The following is a 17,716-nucleotide window of genomic DNA, read 5'->3' as shown; positions in this document are numbered from 1 at the left end:
AGTAATAGTTTTCTCAAACACATCGTAGGTCATTCTCGAAAAATTTAGTATTATTCGTAATGACAAACGTTCAAATATCATTATGGGGCATTCCAAATGGACTTTAGAGTCATAGGCAATAAACGCTTTCTTTCCATATCGTACGAACACGATCAAACCGAATCAAATAAGGGGAAGACTCGGGACTTGCGGGCCCACCTCGGGTCAAGTCGGAGGCGGCGAACATAAATTACAAACATTAGGCTCCCAAAGGTTATTCATAAGAGTTTCGGAGTGATTCAAATACATTTGCGAGAGTTACCAAGGTGTAAGCATTCTTTTAGCCAAATATAAGGATTATAGTTCAATTAAGGCTGAATGAATACGCAAACTCAAACTCGGATTTCCAAGAGCATAGAAATTACCCACCGAGGCTCCGTTTCGGCCTAATAGGTCTAGGACATGCCATGTGAAGAATAGGTAAGTTTTACATACCTTACGGACGTCTTATGCTCGCTTAAGCTCAAATCCCGTTTCGTAGATATGGAAATGGTCAAAGTTACCAAATGTAAATCATATACCTTGGAAAAGGAGTTTATTCTTAGCCCTTACTTGTCTACAAGAATTTGGGAAGCATCTCTATAAATCCAACATCCCCGAGAATTTAACTCGGCTTAAATATGACAACAACCAACCCAACAACAACATCAACCACATCAATAATCGAATTAAAACGCATTCTAGCATGAATAGTATTACTTTCTTCATAATGCAATAACTTCCATTCTAGCTTCACCCTTTTAAACTAATATCCACATTTCCATATTCATTTACTAATTCAAGACCATTCAAACACAATTCGGAAGCATTTCACATTATTTCACAAATCATACAAAAGTTTCACCGAAACAATAATTCATCCAAAGCTTCCAACTTTCAACATAAACTTCCATTACACGTTTTTGTCTTCCAATTTCATTAACAACAATCACATTTTGCACTTTAACAAATCATTTCCATAATTACATAAAACTATATCAAAGTACATAATTTCCCATAGCGACTTAACTACTTCCAATGCCAACTTAAATCGTTCAACTCTTATTTACATCATAAGTGCCTCAACAACACAACTAACAAACCAAATGGACTTCAAATCATTTTCCTTTCCTTGTCTATACCACACGGCACACACATATATTTCCAACTTCAACCGAATTCATTCAACTTTCATTTCCAATATAAATTTCACCATAACCACAACTAGAACACAACACATAATTCAACTCACCATAAATATACAACACATATACACACACGGCCACATGCCCTCTTCACACACACACACGCCCATGCACACACAACGCAATTTCCATAATTCTCATTCCATTCCAATCATTATAACATACAAACTTATTCCATAACTCAAAACATAAAATTCATACCTTTTTCCAATAAGTTCTCCTTGCCAAAAGAGGAGGCACTTTCTTGCCAAGATATTTGTATCACTTTGTAGAGAATCTTGAACTTAATAAGAATCCAAGAAGAAACAAATTTTTGAATCAAGAACCAAGGCTCCAAGAATTTTTTTTTCTTTTTCTTTCTCTTTTTCTCTAGGAGCCGAGAGCTCCTTCTTCTTTTCTTTTAATTTCTTGAAGTTTCTTGAAACCACTCCACCTTATATTAATTTGGCACATGGAAAATTATTAATTCTTGGTGGGTTTGGGCCATCAATTGGCCGGCCACCCTCACCATTTTTGGGCCTCTTTTCTTATTTTTTTTTAGCCCAATTGTTGGCCAAATTTTTTGTAATTCATGAAACCAATTTCCAAAATTCCGATTTTGTCCTTAACCTTCCTCAATAATTCCGCACCAATGTTTCCATAGCCGACATATTCATACTGGTAAGATCCAAATGTGGCCTTATTTCTTACCGGCAAAGATTATTCCAAACTTCCCAAATATGCAAAAATGCCGGATGTAACACCCTTGGTATTCAGGATTTTTTTTATGCTCATTTTCTGCACTTCGTACTTTGGTTATGACCTCCTTTCTGTATGCCATGCTTTACATGCTCGCACATATAAAGATGACCCCTTTCTTGTTTGCGTTTCATCACATGTCCACACACACCATAATATATATATATATGATATATAGCGTAAGATATTCCATTCGGATTGGCGAGCTCCATTTCTCCGAGCTTAGCCGCCGAGTCGAATGATTTTGCTATGGTATCCGGAGTTATGTTAGAGACTTTGCGTACGTGCTGTCATGTGTATGATATGTCGGCTTTTTTGTAGCAAGAGCTATGTAAGCCGATGTATTGTTATGCATTATGTTACGAACTTCATATGTTTCTGATTTCATACGATGCTAGTTTATTTGATTTACGAAGATGAAAAGGCATATTCGTTTTTAAAAGAAAATTTTCATTATGTACTTATGATATGATTTGAGGGCCCAGCATGTTTATGAGTACTGTGAGAGTCAGCCGGGTTCGCTCGGCCCTAGGTAAGGGTCGGGTGCCCATCACGCCCTATGGAAAGTTAGGGTGTGACAAATTGGTATCAGAGCAGTTCGTCCTAGGGGTTGTCTGCAAAGTCGTGTCCAGTAGAGTCTTGCTTATGGTGTGTTGCGCGCCACATTTATAAACAGGAGGCTACGGGGCATATAGGGTGGTTACTCTTCTTTCACATCCGAGATCGTGCCATAGAGCTAAGTCATAGGAGATGGGACCTTACCCGATTTGTGATTGCGACTCGAAGAACGACACCATAGAAGGAAGTGATTGATGATGTTGGAAGTCACAAAGTACGCAGGTAAGTAAAGGTATGAAAGATATATGTTGGGAAAGATATTGAAGTTGCGATTGAAATACAAGTTGAAGATTAAAGGGGGAAAGTAAACAAGAAAGTGTAACAGGTGCCGTTTGAGTTGGGCATACGAGGTATGTTTATCATTTGTGTACTGTTGATGATATTGGGAGCCCTGTGTGGCTGCGATATGATATGATATGTATATATGTATTTTGGCCCCTGTGAGGCATTGTTGGTATTTCGTGTACAAGTGTTTTGAGATAGTAAGAAATATAGAGGAAACTCTGCCGAAATTTTCCCAGAAATAAAGAGAAAATGAGATGTAGGCTTGTAATGCGACTTGAAAGGCCGTGTCCACCGTAATGGTAAGATTTGAGTAAGTTGTGAGTATGGCTAAACTCGAGAAAGAAGTAATAGTATGATTAAGACAAGAGTACAGCGGAAGAAGTTGATCAGAAAAGGGTAAAGGGTTAAGAAGTGTTATATTATGGGATTAGTTACGAATAAGATATAATGTGAATATAATGGGGATTGTTATGAAAATAAAGCGAAGCCTAGTGTGAAAGTGGCCAAGGTTATGATGTGATCTATGTAGCTAGAATACAAAGGCAAGTGTGAAACAAGCTATGGAACGAATAAGGAAGGGTTGAGTTAAAGATTAAGAGACGACACGAGATAATGTGCCTAGAATGTTATAAGTTGAGTAAAGGGAATTACAAGAAGGAAAAGTTTAAACCGAGACATATTGGACCTTATCACGTTATTCGCAAGGTAAGAGGAGATGGAAAAGAAAAATGGTTGGTAGAAGAGATCGCGTGCTTTGGTAATAAAAGAACCCCCCCCCCCCCCCGAGATTCTTAAGACCCTATACGATTAGTTGAACATTCGAGGACGAATGTTCTAAAGGGGGAAAGGATGTTATACCCCGTACTTTGTATGTTGGAATATTCTAAGTTGGTTGCGACAAGTTATGGACAAGACTTTTAATTTTCGATTTTGTTGATTTTTTTGTTTTAATGCACAAGTTGCATATTCATCTTTTCATTGGTATGGAGTGTTAAGGGTAAATTTGGAATAAGGAAAATTTGGGGTTAAAAGTGAATTATGGAAAGTTGAGCATTTCATGAAAATTAAGGGCTAGAAGTGAAATTTTGGAAACTAAATATTTCATGAAAATGGCCATATGTGGCCATGTGTGTGGTGTGGGCCATAGCCCACGTGTTAATTATATAAGTGGCAAAAGATGACTAATTAAGTCATCTTCATCATTTAGCACCCTAGAAAATTCAAGAAGCATGGAGAAAGAACAAGAGGCCATTCGGCCATGACCAAGAAAAATTGGAGTCCAAAAATTGACAATCATGTTGTTGCTTCATAATTTAAACTCACGTTGACAGCATTATATTTCGTATTTTTGTACGTCGGATTATTCGCAAGCTGAGGTGGGGTCCACACACCGAGATTTTTTTGGGACATGCGACAATTTATATGAATCACATATGTGAAGTTAAACATAACTCAAGAAGGACCCTTGAGCCAAATCAAAGTGGAAGTCCTCCAAACAAATATTTTTAAGTAATGTTTTCGGGTGATCTGACTTCGAGGGGCAGAAACAGTATTATAAGTTTGGAATTTGGAAAAACACCAAAGATAGAACTTGTAGATAATTGAATTATCTTTCCAACCATAGGTCGTGGGCCCACAGGTGATATCGGGATAAGGAGATATGGACGTTTTAAGGTGGAAAGGTCAGTGGGCTAGGCCCAAACCGGGCCCAATCGGGTTGGCCCATGACCCATGCCTATTTAAGTCTAATTCAGCCCTTTCCTCTCATTTTTCAGACCAAGATTACCCAGAAAATTCTGGAAAGAGAGAGAGAAGAACCTTGGAGAGAAGAAAAACCAATTTTGACCAAAATCTGAGCCCCGAATTCCGAAGCCCATGAAGAGAAAAGTGTTGTACGCGCGTTGTCTTCAATTTGAGCTAAAAATCAACCAAGGAGAAGAGTGATAACGTGGGGGCTGCATGCTTAAGGTATGAATACGGTTCCTTTTCATTGTTAACGAGTGTATTTAGAATTTTAACGGATTAAAACGGAGGGATAGTGTGTAGAAATGGATGAAATTCATGAAATTTTGTATGTTGATGTTGAGCGTGAGTATGGGCTGTTTTGTGACAAGGAATGAACTAAATTTATTTAGTATGTTTGGATTGTTGTGTTGTGGATTCTATGGTGCTAATGAAAGTTTAATGGTTCAAAGTGAAGTTATAGTTGTTTGCGGCTTGTTATAGAATTTTATATAGTTTATTGAATTTATGGAAGTAATGGATTATTAATGTAGTTCATGAATTCGGAAGCAAGAAAATGTGTTGTGTTGTTTCCTTGAACTTGGAGGTTTCGGGTTTCATTATGTAGTGGATGGAATGTTGTTGAATTGTGTCGAAAGGGTTATTAATGTTAGAATGCGTTTTGAATCAATTATTGATGTTACTTATATGGTTGTTGGTATTGTTGTTGAAAATATTGGCCGAGTTGAATTCTCGGGATTGTTGAACTTATGGGAAATCTTGCCCAAATTTCTGTAAATAAAGTGATGGCTTGGGATTGGATTCTTAAGTGCTTATGGCTAATGTTTGGTACTTAATGACCTTATTGTAGATCTTGGAAGGTTTGAGACTTAAATTTGGATTAGCGTAGGAAGCAATCGAGGTATGTAAAGCTTACCTTTCTTTCTTTTGGCATGTCTTAGATATGGCTAACGTATGATATGTTATGAGCCTTGGGGGTAACTCTATTTCGAATTCTGAACATGTTTATGATTCACACTCGTTTCTTGATGTTCGCATTTTGATACGGTCGGATTATGGTCCTTATGTCTTCCGTATGATTGGATTTTAAAAGTTGCAAAAAAAAAAAAAAGAGATTTATTTTTAAAAGAGTTTTGTAACTACGAACGTCCGTAACTTTCACGTAACCTGGATGGCTTTGATATGCCCGTAAATGATTCTATGACGTATAATGACTATGATTTCCATAGGCGGGCCCGGATTGGGTTGACGCTCATCCGTGGGTCCCGCGACTTTTCTTTATATAGTGCTAACGACTTTTTGAAAAGAACTTAATACGACTATCCTTCCGACCCCCGAGTATGATTACTTATTTATCTGTTGAGTCTGAAATAAGGATTTTTATGTATGTGATTTTGATACGTAACTACGGTTTCTGAAGTTCGGTTTGATATGTTCCCGAGTGACGTTCGGAAGAAAATCTGATTTGACAATTGTATTTGGCTACTTATGATTCTGCTTGTGCATTATGTTGTTACATTTTTCACCGAGTCCCGGGCCGGTATGTATCGTGCGCACTGTGTGATATTGACCGCTGGATTCTTGACCGCGGTATGTGCGATGTTGCCGCTGGATTCTTGACCGCGGTATGTGTGATGTTATTGGATTCTTGACCGCGGTATATGTGATATTGCCGGGTATTTGGCCGCGGTATGTGTGTATGTGTGATATTGTCGTCGGGTATTTGGCCGCGGTATGTGTATATGTGATATTGCCGCCGGGTATTTGGCCGCGGTATGTGTATACGTGATATTGCGCCGGGTATTTGGTGCCGGGGTATGTATATATATGTGATATTGACCGCCGGGTACTTGACCGCGTATGTGTATATGTGATTTTGACGATGTCCGGGTTATGATCGGTCGGTTAATGTCGGCTCATATGATTTGTTCTATTTTTATATACATGGGACGTAAACGTTTTACAAAACAAAGCTAAGCATTTTGGCATTCGGATTATCACATTTGTCTTCCGTACCGCTTATGTATGATTTGTACTTGTGTGCAAGCCCTTGGTATTCGATGATTTTTATGCTCATTTTCCGCACTCCGTACTTTGGTTATGACCTCCTTTCTCGTATGCCATGCTTTACATGCTCGGACATATTCCGTACCGATCCCCTTTCTTCGGAAATTTGCGTTTCATGCCGCGCAGGTACCCACAGATGAGTAAGTGATGTTAGCAGAAGATATTCCAGTTGGATTGGCGAGCTCCATTTCCTCCGGAGTCTTTGCCGAGTCAGAATGCTTTTGCTATGGTATCTGAAGTTATGTTCGAGACTTTGCGTACGTTGTCGTGTGTATGATATGTCGGTTTTGTAGCGGCTATGTAAGCCGATGTATTGTTATGCATTATGTTATGAACTTCATATGTTTACGATTTCATACGATGCTAGTTTATTTGATTTGACGAAGATGAAAAGGCATATTCGTTTTCGGAAAAAAAGAAAATTTTCATTATGTACTTATGATATGATTTGAGGGCCCAGCATGTTTATGAGTATTGTGAGAGTCAGCGGGTTCGCTCGGCCCTAGGTAAGGGTCGGGTGCCCATCACGCCCTATGGAAAGTTAGGGTGTGACACTTGAAATTCTAAATCTCGCTGGCGGTTGTCCGCATAAGATTTTTGGCGACATTGGGCTGTCAACAATCGATCTCGGATCATCTTGACTTTTTCTATTGCTTGTTGAATTAACTCAGGGCCTAATAACTGCACTTCTCCTATTTCAAACCATCCAACTGGAGACCTGCACTTCCTTCCATATAAAGCTTCATACGGAGCCATTTGAATGCTAGAATGGTAACTATTATTATATGCAAACTCAATTAGGGGTAAGTGGTCACCTCAACTACCACCGAAATCTAGTACACATGCTCGTAGCATATCTTCCAAGGTCTGAATAGTACGTTCGGCCTGTCCATCGCCTTTGCGGATGAAATGCCGTGCTAAGCCTCACTTGAGTACCTAGACCTTCTTGGAAAGATTTCCTTAACTTAGCGTAAACTGCAGTCCTCTATCTGTGATAATGGATATCGGAACTCCATGAAGTCTCACAATCTCCTTGATATACAACCTCGCATAATCTTCCGCTGAGTAGGTAGTTCTGACTGGAAAACAATGAGCTTCTTTCGTCAATCTATCCATAATCACCCATATTGAATCATACTTTCCTCGGGAACGAGGTAATCCTATAATAAAATCCATGTTAATCACTTCCCATTTCCATGTAGGAATTTCCATCGCTTGCAATAATCCTCCTGGCTTTTGATGTTCGATCTTTACTTGCTGGCAACTTGGACATTGAGCTACAAATTCTGCTATGTCTCTTTTCATACCATCCCACCAATACATCATCTTAAGATCATGGTACATCTTCGTCGTTCCTGGATGAATAGAATACTCAGAATAATGAGCTTCTTCTAGAATTTGACGACGCAATTCTGCAACGTTCGGCACACATAGCCGGCCTCGGTATCTAAGAATCCCATCTATAGAAATTTCAAATGGAGACCTCTCTTTTTCATGATATGTATCTCTATAATGGCTCAATTGAGGATCTTCATATTGCCGCTCTTTTACTTTCACATCCCAGGACGAAATCGTGTGATTGTTAACACTAACTCCTGCTCCACCTGAATCAACTAGACGTACCCCAAGATTAGCTAGTTGATGGAGCTCATGCATCAACTCTTTCTTCTCCGAAGGAACTTCACATAAACTGCCCATTGATCGGCGGCTAAGCGCATCAGCTACCACATTTGCTTTCCCGGGGTGGTATAAAATATTCACATCATAATCTTTCAGTAATTCTAACCACCGCCTCTGCCGCAGATTCAACTCCTTTTGTTTGAAAATGTATTGGAGACTCTTGTGATCTGTATAGATATCAACATGCACGCCATACAAATAATGTCTCCACATCTTTAACGCATGAATCACTGCAGCCAATTCGAGATCATGAGTTGGGTAGTTCTTTTCATGTTTCCGCAGCTGCCTCGAAGCATAAGCGATGACTTTACCATGCTGCATCAATACGTATCCTAACCCAACACTAGAAGCATCACAGTACACAACATAACCATTTGGCCCTTCTGGGAGGGTTAAGCCTGGAGCTGAGGTTAATCTATCCTTCAACTCTTGAAAGCTGCGTTCACAAGCATCATTCCACTAAAATTTTGCTGACTTTTGGATTAGCTTCGTCAATGGGGCTGAAATAGGTGAAAAGCCCTCTACGAATTTTCTATAATAACCGGCCAACCCCAGAAAACTACGAACTTCTGTAGGCGTCGTAGGCCTTGGCCAAGTCTTCACAGCTTCAATCTTCTGAGTGTCAACTCGAATGCCATCATCTGAAATCACATGACCCAAGAATGTCACAGAATTTAGCCAAAACTCGCACTTTGAAAATTTAGCATACAATTCTTAAGTTCGAAGAATTCCGAGAACAATACGTAAATAATCGTCATGTTCTGATTCTGTGCGAGAGTACACCAGAATATCATTAATGAATACTATTACGAATAAATCCAAGAGAGGCCTGAATACATTAGTCATCAGATTCATGAACATGGCCGGAGCATTAGTTAACCCAAAGGACATCACCCGAAATTCATAATGGCCATATCACATTCTGAAAGCTGTCTTGGGAATATCTTCCTCTCTAACTCTCACTTGATGATAGCCTGACCTTAAGTCTATTTTGGAGAACCACTTGGCGCCCTGTAATTGATCAAATAAATCATCAATTCTTGGAAGAGGATATTTGTTCTTTATTGTCACTTTATTCAGTTAATTCATAATCGATGCACATTCGTAGGGAGCCATCTCTTTCTTACAAATAGGACGGGCGCTCCCCTGTGATGAATCGGGTCTAATAAACCCCTTCTCGAGCAAATCTTTCAATCGCGCCTTGCTCTTTCATTACTTGGAGCTATCCGTAAGGAGGAATAGAAATAGGCTTGGTATCCGGCAATACATCAATAGCGAAATTAATTTCTCTTTTACGGAGGAAGGCTTAGAAGTTCATCTGGGAATACATCCAAAAATTCATTCACTACCGGAATGGATTGGAAAGTTGGCGACTTTGCTTCGGTGTCACGGACTCGGACTAAGTGATAAATATAGCCCTTAGCTATCATCTTTCTTGCCTTAAGGTAGGAAATAAACCTACCTCTCAGAGATCTTTGCATTACCTTTCCATTCAAGCATGGGCTCTCCCAAAAATTGAAATCGAACTACTTTCAATCGGCAATCAACATTAGCATAGCATGAAACCAACCAATCCATACCAATAATCACATCGAAATCTATCATTTTACTCAACTAAATCGACCTTTAGTCTGGCGGTTACATATCACAATCATACAATCTTTGTATACTTGTCTAGCTATCAGGGATCACCAACCGGACTAGATACCTCAAAGGGTTTAATTGGCTCGGGTTTCACCCCAATACAGTTAGCAACATATGGAGTAATATAGGATAGGGTATAACCCGGATCTATCAATGCATACACATCATGTTACACCTCGAATTTTTTTTTCGTTGATGCACAGTGAGTAGGCTAATGAGGAATATGAGGTATACGATGTTTCAATAAGTAATAAATAACATTGGATGATTCTAAATAAGATTTGAAAGACATTCGATGTTAGACGAGAAAGTTGCCAAGAGAAGGCCATGTATGCGATAAGTATCGGGAAGGATTTATGAGTAGTAAGTTAATGAAAACCTAACGATGTGTTGGGAGAGAGTTATGATGCCCCTTATATTGTTAATGAAGTGATAAACAAGTGCCAAGAAGGTTCCATAAGGATTGGAGATCAAACGAGACGACGAGATCGAACTTGGTGAAGCAGTGAGTTCCACGGTTGGGTTTCACGGCCAGCATTGTGTTCCACGGACCGTGGATGGGTCCGTGGAACTGCCAGCAGAGAAGCCAACTGGCTGGTCATGAACCACGACCAGCTTCACGGACAACACTGGGTTCCACGGACCGTGGAACAGTCCGTGGAACACCCGACGGGCTGAAACGTTTCAAGTCTTTAAATGTGTTCCCAACTTCATTATTTCGTTCCCAACATCTCTCCACTTCTCTCTAAGACTTCTAGGGCATCATATATATATTTCATGAACAAGAATCCAAAGGAAATCAAGGTTCTTATCATCAAAACAAGTGAATCAAAGTAAGGAAACCCATTAAAGTTTATCAAAAGCAAAGAATTCAAGTGAAGGAAAATCCAGGGTTTTGCTCAAGTGAGGTATATGTCACCAAGGTTCAATCCTACACCATCTAAGGTAAGTTTTATGATGTTTCCATATTGTTTAAAGTATTTGGAAGTTGAAACGCTTGGATTACAAAAGAATATAAGGAATGGGTCATGAATGTGTGAATAGTATGACTTTTGAGTAAACGTTTGGAACGGGTTATGATTCTTGATGCTTTATGAGTATAATCATGTTATAAATGATATTGAGAGTATGGAAATCGACATTGTATGTGAATGAACGTATTGTCAAGGTATGACTATGAATATGAATGAATTGAAGTGAATTGTGAAGTAAGAGTAATGTAGTTGGCTAAAGGCTTTTGCGATGACATTATGAACGTTATTATTGATGTTTGGGAGTTGATATGTAATACGAGGAAAGTCATATAAATAATGGAGATGCTGTCCGATTTTCTCTAGAATTAGTCATGAATGCTAAGCTATCTATTATCTATTATGAGTATGCACTTCAATGAAGGTAGAACGTGAGCCTTGAAGAAGAACTCTCAAGTGATAGAATAGCTGCACGAAAAGGTATGTAAGGCTAACCCTTCTTTCATAAGGCATGGTTCTTTGGCCAAATGTTCATCTTTTTATAAGTTCATGATACTCTCTAATGATCCTAGCTCGAGAAGCTATTAAGCTAATGATGCTCAAATGATATGATTGTACTAAGTTCCTTATACGACGAGTAATACTCTAAGGATAGAAGGTAATGAATGACGATAGTAAAAGGGCTAAAGATGGATGTGAGCTTGTATGTACGTGTGCCCATGAGAGGCTATTGTGAACCCCGAGCTCATATGGCCGGGTAGAATATGATAAATATGTATATATGTATATATATATATATGTTATACCCCGTATTTTGTGTACGGGACATTCCAAGCTAACCATGAAAAGTTAAGGACAAGGCTATTCCGGGATACGAGGTTGAGACTTTTGATATCCAATTTTGTTTTAAGGCATAAGTTGCTTATGATTTTGTTGATATGGAATATTAAGGAAAATTTGGGGTTAAAAGTAAATTATGGAAAGTTATTAATTTTTCATGAAATGGCCATGGGACCAAAATGAGGTGGTGTGGGTCCCACCCTTGGTTGGCCAAATTTGGTTTTAAGCTAAGAAGGGTGCATGTGATAACTTTACAATTGTAAGGATTAGAAGTGAAAAAAAATAATTCTTGAGGGGGTCTAAGTGGCCGGCCAAGAGGTGTGGGCCATAGGGCCACATGTGTAAATTTTATATGGACATAAAAGATGACAAATTAAGTCATCTTCATCATTTTTCATCTCTAGAAATTTCAAGAAACTTGGAGGAAAAATGAGAAGGGCCATTCGGCCAAGGAGGAGAAAAATGAAGATAAAAAATCTTCATCAAAAAAATTATTTCTTCTAGGTTTTCAACTAATTGGAAGGTCCTAAACAACATGGAGTAATTGTTAGAGCAAGCAAACCATTCATTTTTGCAATTCTCAACCCAAGCCATGTTGAAGAACTAAGTGAAAAAGGTGAGTTTTAATCCTCTTTTCATATGTTATGAATGGTTTATGTGTGTTGGGGTGTGTGGAAATGAATGAAATTCATGAAATATGGTGTATTGAAGTTGGGCCGTGTAGGTGTTGGTGGTGTTAGAGTGATGAACTAATTCTTATTTAATATTTTTGGTTGTTGTTGCATGGATTTTATGATGAAAATGATGGTTTAATGATTTAAATTGAAGTTATATTCATTTGTAGGTTGTTGTAGAAGTTAGTGTGATTTTATTATAGTTTCTTGGATTATCGATGTAGTTTATGAATTTGGAAGAAAGAAATGCGTTGGTGTTGTTCCTATTGGAATTGGAAGACTTCGGGTTATAGAGTATATTGGTTGGGCCGTTTGAACATTTTGTGGATTTTTTGAAGTGTTCTTGGATCTTGTTTGAATGGTCTCGGATTAGTATTTGAATGTATGTGCATTGGGGTCGGCTTGATTGTATGTGGTTAATTCGAATGTAAATGGAATGTCGTCAAATTATATAGAAAAGAGTTGTTGACGTTAGAATGTATTTTGAATTGATTAGTGATGTTGTTAAATATTGTTGTTGGTATTGTTGTTGAAGATTTGGCCGAGTTGAATTCTCGGGGTTGTTGAATTTACAGGGGAAATGCTGCCCAAATTTCTGTAGATCAAGTGATAGCTTAGAATCGGATTCCTAAGTGCCTATGGCTAATGTTTGATATCTAATGACATTGTTGTAGATTTGAGAAGCCGGGACTTGAGTTTGGATTAGCTTAGGAAGCGGACAAGGTATGTAAAGCTTAACCCTTCCTTCTTTTGGCATGTCCCAGTTGTAAATAGGCTATGACACGAGCCTCGAGGAAACTCTATTCTTGCGATCCGAGTATGCCTACGATTCTTATTTGCTTTTTATCTTTGACATTAGTAAGGTAATTGAATAATGGCCCTTATGTCTTTGGAACAATTGGTTTTCAAATGTTGCATATAAAAGTTTTGTTCTTAAAAAAGAAAGCCGTGTTTCGTAAACGAACCGGATCGCCTCGATATGCTCGTAGAAGGCTCATAGCATATAATGACTATACCCCCATAGGCGGGCTCGGATTGGGTTGACGCTCGTCGTGGGTCCCGCGATTTTCCTTGTAACCTTCTAACGACGTTTGAAAGAACTTAGCATGACTATTGTCTTAACCTGCCGAGAGCGTCGATTACTTACTTATCTATCGATACGTAATGACGAATATGTTTTCGATTTCCATAAGCTACTTCATAAGGTTTTGAAACGTATCCATGATTTCTAAAGTTATATTTGATATGTTCCCGAGTGACATTCGGGGGAAACTTGATTTGACTATTCTCTTGGTTTTAAATGACAATTCGTTTTGACTATTTTATGAGGTTTTTTGAAAATGTTTTAAACCGAGTCCCACGACTACGCATTCGTGCACATGGTCGTTATATCTTTCGCCGAGTCCCGGGCCGGTTATGTTATCGTGTGCGCTATATATATATATATATATGTATGATGTCATGATCGCCGAGCCCCTCGCTAGAGGCGGATGGCCGTGTATATTTGGTGTTATGATGTGTCCGGTTCGCTAGCGGGGCCGGGAGCTATTCACCGAGTCCCGTGTATATTTGATGTGTTATGTGATATGTCGGGTATTTCGGTAGATATGAAATCATACTCGGAGTATGATGTGTTATGGCGCGATGACGGGCGGGCGACCATATTCTAAGAGCCCCATACATGACTTGTGTTTTAAAAGTAAGCATTTTGATATTCGGATTTTACACTTATTTTACATTTCTTGTTTCGATTATGATCAAATGTTTTCGTATTTCATGCTTTGCATACTCGGTACATATTTCGCAGATCCCTTTACTACATTTCATGCTTTCATACGCGGTACGGATCTTTGTTTGGATGGTCCACCCCTTAGGGTTCTGTTCGGGGGCTCTTGGAGCGCTCAGTACATCCGGAGCCTATGTTTCGAAGACTCTTCCCATGCATATGTTTATGTCTATTCCATGGGCACGGGGGGCCCGTCCGTCATGATTACGTTATTACTCTTGAGGCCGCCGAGACATATGTGTGGGTTGTGGGTAGCCCTTTGTTCGGTTATGTCGGTAGTGATTTGTATTACGGACGTTTCGGTATTATGATAGCCTTGAGCTTATGTACTATGTATGTGCTTATATGCGGCGGTTTGAGACGCGCACGATTTTATTATGTATGTATATGTTTGTGACAATTTTGGGGGCGAGATATTCTTTTGATACGTGTTAGATACGGTTATGCCATGTTATGGTACGATGTCGATTTTTGTATATGTAAAATCTGTTTGTACGCGGATTATGGTTAACAGGTGCGTATGGGTGCCCAGCTCGGGCACTAGTCACGGCCTACGGGGTTGGTCGTGACAATATATGTGTGCCCATAAGAGGATATTGTGAACCCCGAGCTTATATGGCCAGGTAGAATATAGTAAGTAAGTATATATGTATATCTATATGACGACGTGCGCGCACCACTGCAGTCATGTACGAATAACATTGAGCCTCGGTAGGGCCAGGTACGAACAACCCTGAGCCTTGGTAGGGCCAGGTACGTGAAACACCGAACCATCGTAGTCGGGTACGCTATATAATAAGCTATGTATATGACATCTATATGAGTACGAATAAGCTATGTATATGACATCTATATGAGTACGAATAAGCTATGTATATGACATCTATATGAGTACGAATAAGCTATACGAGTACGAATAAGCTATGTATATGACATCAATTAGAGTACGAATATGTTAAGACCATGTAAGTGCCAAGTAAGGACTATGTATATGATATGAGCATGAGTATGAAAGGAGATATGAATACGAATACGAAAATAGATACGAAAGGTAAATGAGCAAGGGTATGAATGTATGTACGCGAATACGCAATAGAAATGGAATGTCCCTATGGAAAGCAGGAAAGTGCTATGATGATGATGCTATTATCTCCCGTCCTATGTTGTTTCATATGGTGACTATTATGCTTTCATATTGATATTGATCATGCTTTACATACTCAGTACATTCTTCATACTGACGTCCTTTTGTTTGCGGACGCCGCACGCTCGTACCGCAGTGGCTAGGGAGACGATTTGATCCATGGTTCGTATTATCTCAGGGACTACATAGCGGAGCTCCATTTCATTCGGAGCCCAGCTTTTGGTATAGGTTCTTTTGTGTATATATTCATGGGCACGGCCCTGTCCCGCCCATATGTTATGATTTGATGTACCCTTCTTAGAGGCTCGTAGACATTGTGTATATGGTTAGATATGTTCGGCCTTGTCGGCCTATATTTTGGGATGTTGTCTTGATCGCCTTGTCGGCGCATGTACATTTATATGGGCATAGATGTCATTGATGATATAGATATGTTGTTGCCCGATGAGATTAGAATGATGATGAATGAAAAGTATGGTATAATTATGTGGCTCACCTAGAATGTGATATAAAGTGTGTTAAGGGGTGCCCGAGTGGGCTAGCACCGGGTGCTCGTCGCGGCCCTCAGGTTGGGTCGTGACACATCATGAGAAAATACGGACAATGTACCTGTAACCACATCTGGGGAGGACTCAAGATCCTGTCGTCCGGCTAAAGCATACATGTGGGGGCGAGTGGTGCACTGGTAGATACTCCCCCTCGGCCTACCCGGCCGGGATCCGGAAGTCTACCCTCGGGCACACCGAAGATGAACCGCCGATGATCACGCGCCCGGACCCCAACTCTACCGCTCATAGACGGGAAATCTCTCATCATGTGCCCTACCTGGCCACAAACATAGCAAGCATTCGTGTTACACCCCGTAGTTTCTGTACATTGAAATTCGTTAGGCATTAGCTATTCAAGTGCGGACATCGGAGTTATTGTCGAGAAAATGCAAGATCATAGGTGTTCGTGTTATGATTATAAGAGTCCAAGTTCGCGTAACAGGTTATAGGAGGATTGGAAAACCAGTGAACTAAGGAGATTAAGCTCGACTTTGAAGGAAAGTTGAGCAAGGTTTGGTACAAAAAATTTTTTGTCTAATCGGAAGAAAAGAATATGTCTTAGTATATTAAGAGTTTTGAAGTGAAACAAAAGTCTAAAGTGGAGTTCGGGAAGTCTAGTTTCCAACGCAACAAACCGCTCCTCAATAGGATATCGGGGTAAGGAGATATGGACGTTACAAGTCGGGCTGGCAAACTAGGAAAATGGTTTGCGCGAACGCGCCAGGGAGTGGCGGGAACGCGCGAGAGGCCCCAAGGGCAACACAGCCGCGAACCCGCCACTACTGAGGCGCGAACGCGCCGAACAAATTTTGAGCCCGGGTTCAGGATGAAGGTTATATTATAAGAATGTAATAATAACATATATATGACATTTGGAGACCATATGGGGTGAATTGGTTCATATGGCACTTAATGAGAAATCCTCATTGCTGCACGCTAAGTGGGGCCCACATGTCGGGATTTTATAAAGGACATATGAAGAGACATATGAGTAGTACATGAAAAGTTGAGCAAGTCCTAAGAAGGACCCATAAGACAAATATGGGCATAAGCCTTCCAAAAGGGCGATTTAAGGAAACATTTTCGGATGATCTGAATTGGAGGGGCAATAACGATATTATCCGTTTGGAATTTGGGAAAACACCAAGAATTAAAGTTATGGATAATTGAAAGATCTTTCCAACCATAGGTTGTGAGCCCTCATACGATATCGGGATCAAGATTTATGACGCTTTTTGCGAGAACGAAGGTGCGGAGTAGAAACGACAAGGAGGCTGAACGCGCCAAAGGCGCGAACGCGCGAAGAGAATAGAGTCGATCCGAGGCAGAACACGGACCGCTATTTAAGGGGAAGACCCTAATTTTCATCCCAAACCACCCCGAACTCTCCTTAAACTTCCATCAAACTCTCCGGCTCCATGACTTTTTGGCCGGAAACCGAGGTATAATTCCCAAATTTTGGTCAGGACGGCGTATAGTTGCGACTACAAAGCTTGGATTGAGGCTTTTTGGCTTAAGTTCAAGGTGTAGGTGTGAAGATATAGCATTATTATCGAGGGGAAAAGGGATGAATCTCTTTCTATTTGTGTTAATATCGGTTTATTTACAAAGGGGGAAAAAATTTTTATAAAATGATTCTTGGAAAATATGGGACGAACACCAAAGATGTTCGGGATACTTTTATAGGGAAATGAGGTTTTTATGTTGGTATTGTTATTGTTGCGTTGGTTGTTGTTGAGAATTCGGGCGGGATAA

Source organism: Lycium ferocissimum, chromosome 11 (genome assembly GCF_029784015.1).
Source record: "Lycium ferocissimum isolate CSIRO_LF1 chromosome 11, AGI_CSIRO_Lferr_CH_V1, whole genome shotgun sequence".
NCBI classification, from domain to species: Eukaryota; Viridiplantae; Streptophyta; class Magnoliopsida; order Solanales; family Solanaceae; genus Lycium; species Lycium ferocissimum.
This window is presented reverse-complemented; position numbering follows the sequence as displayed.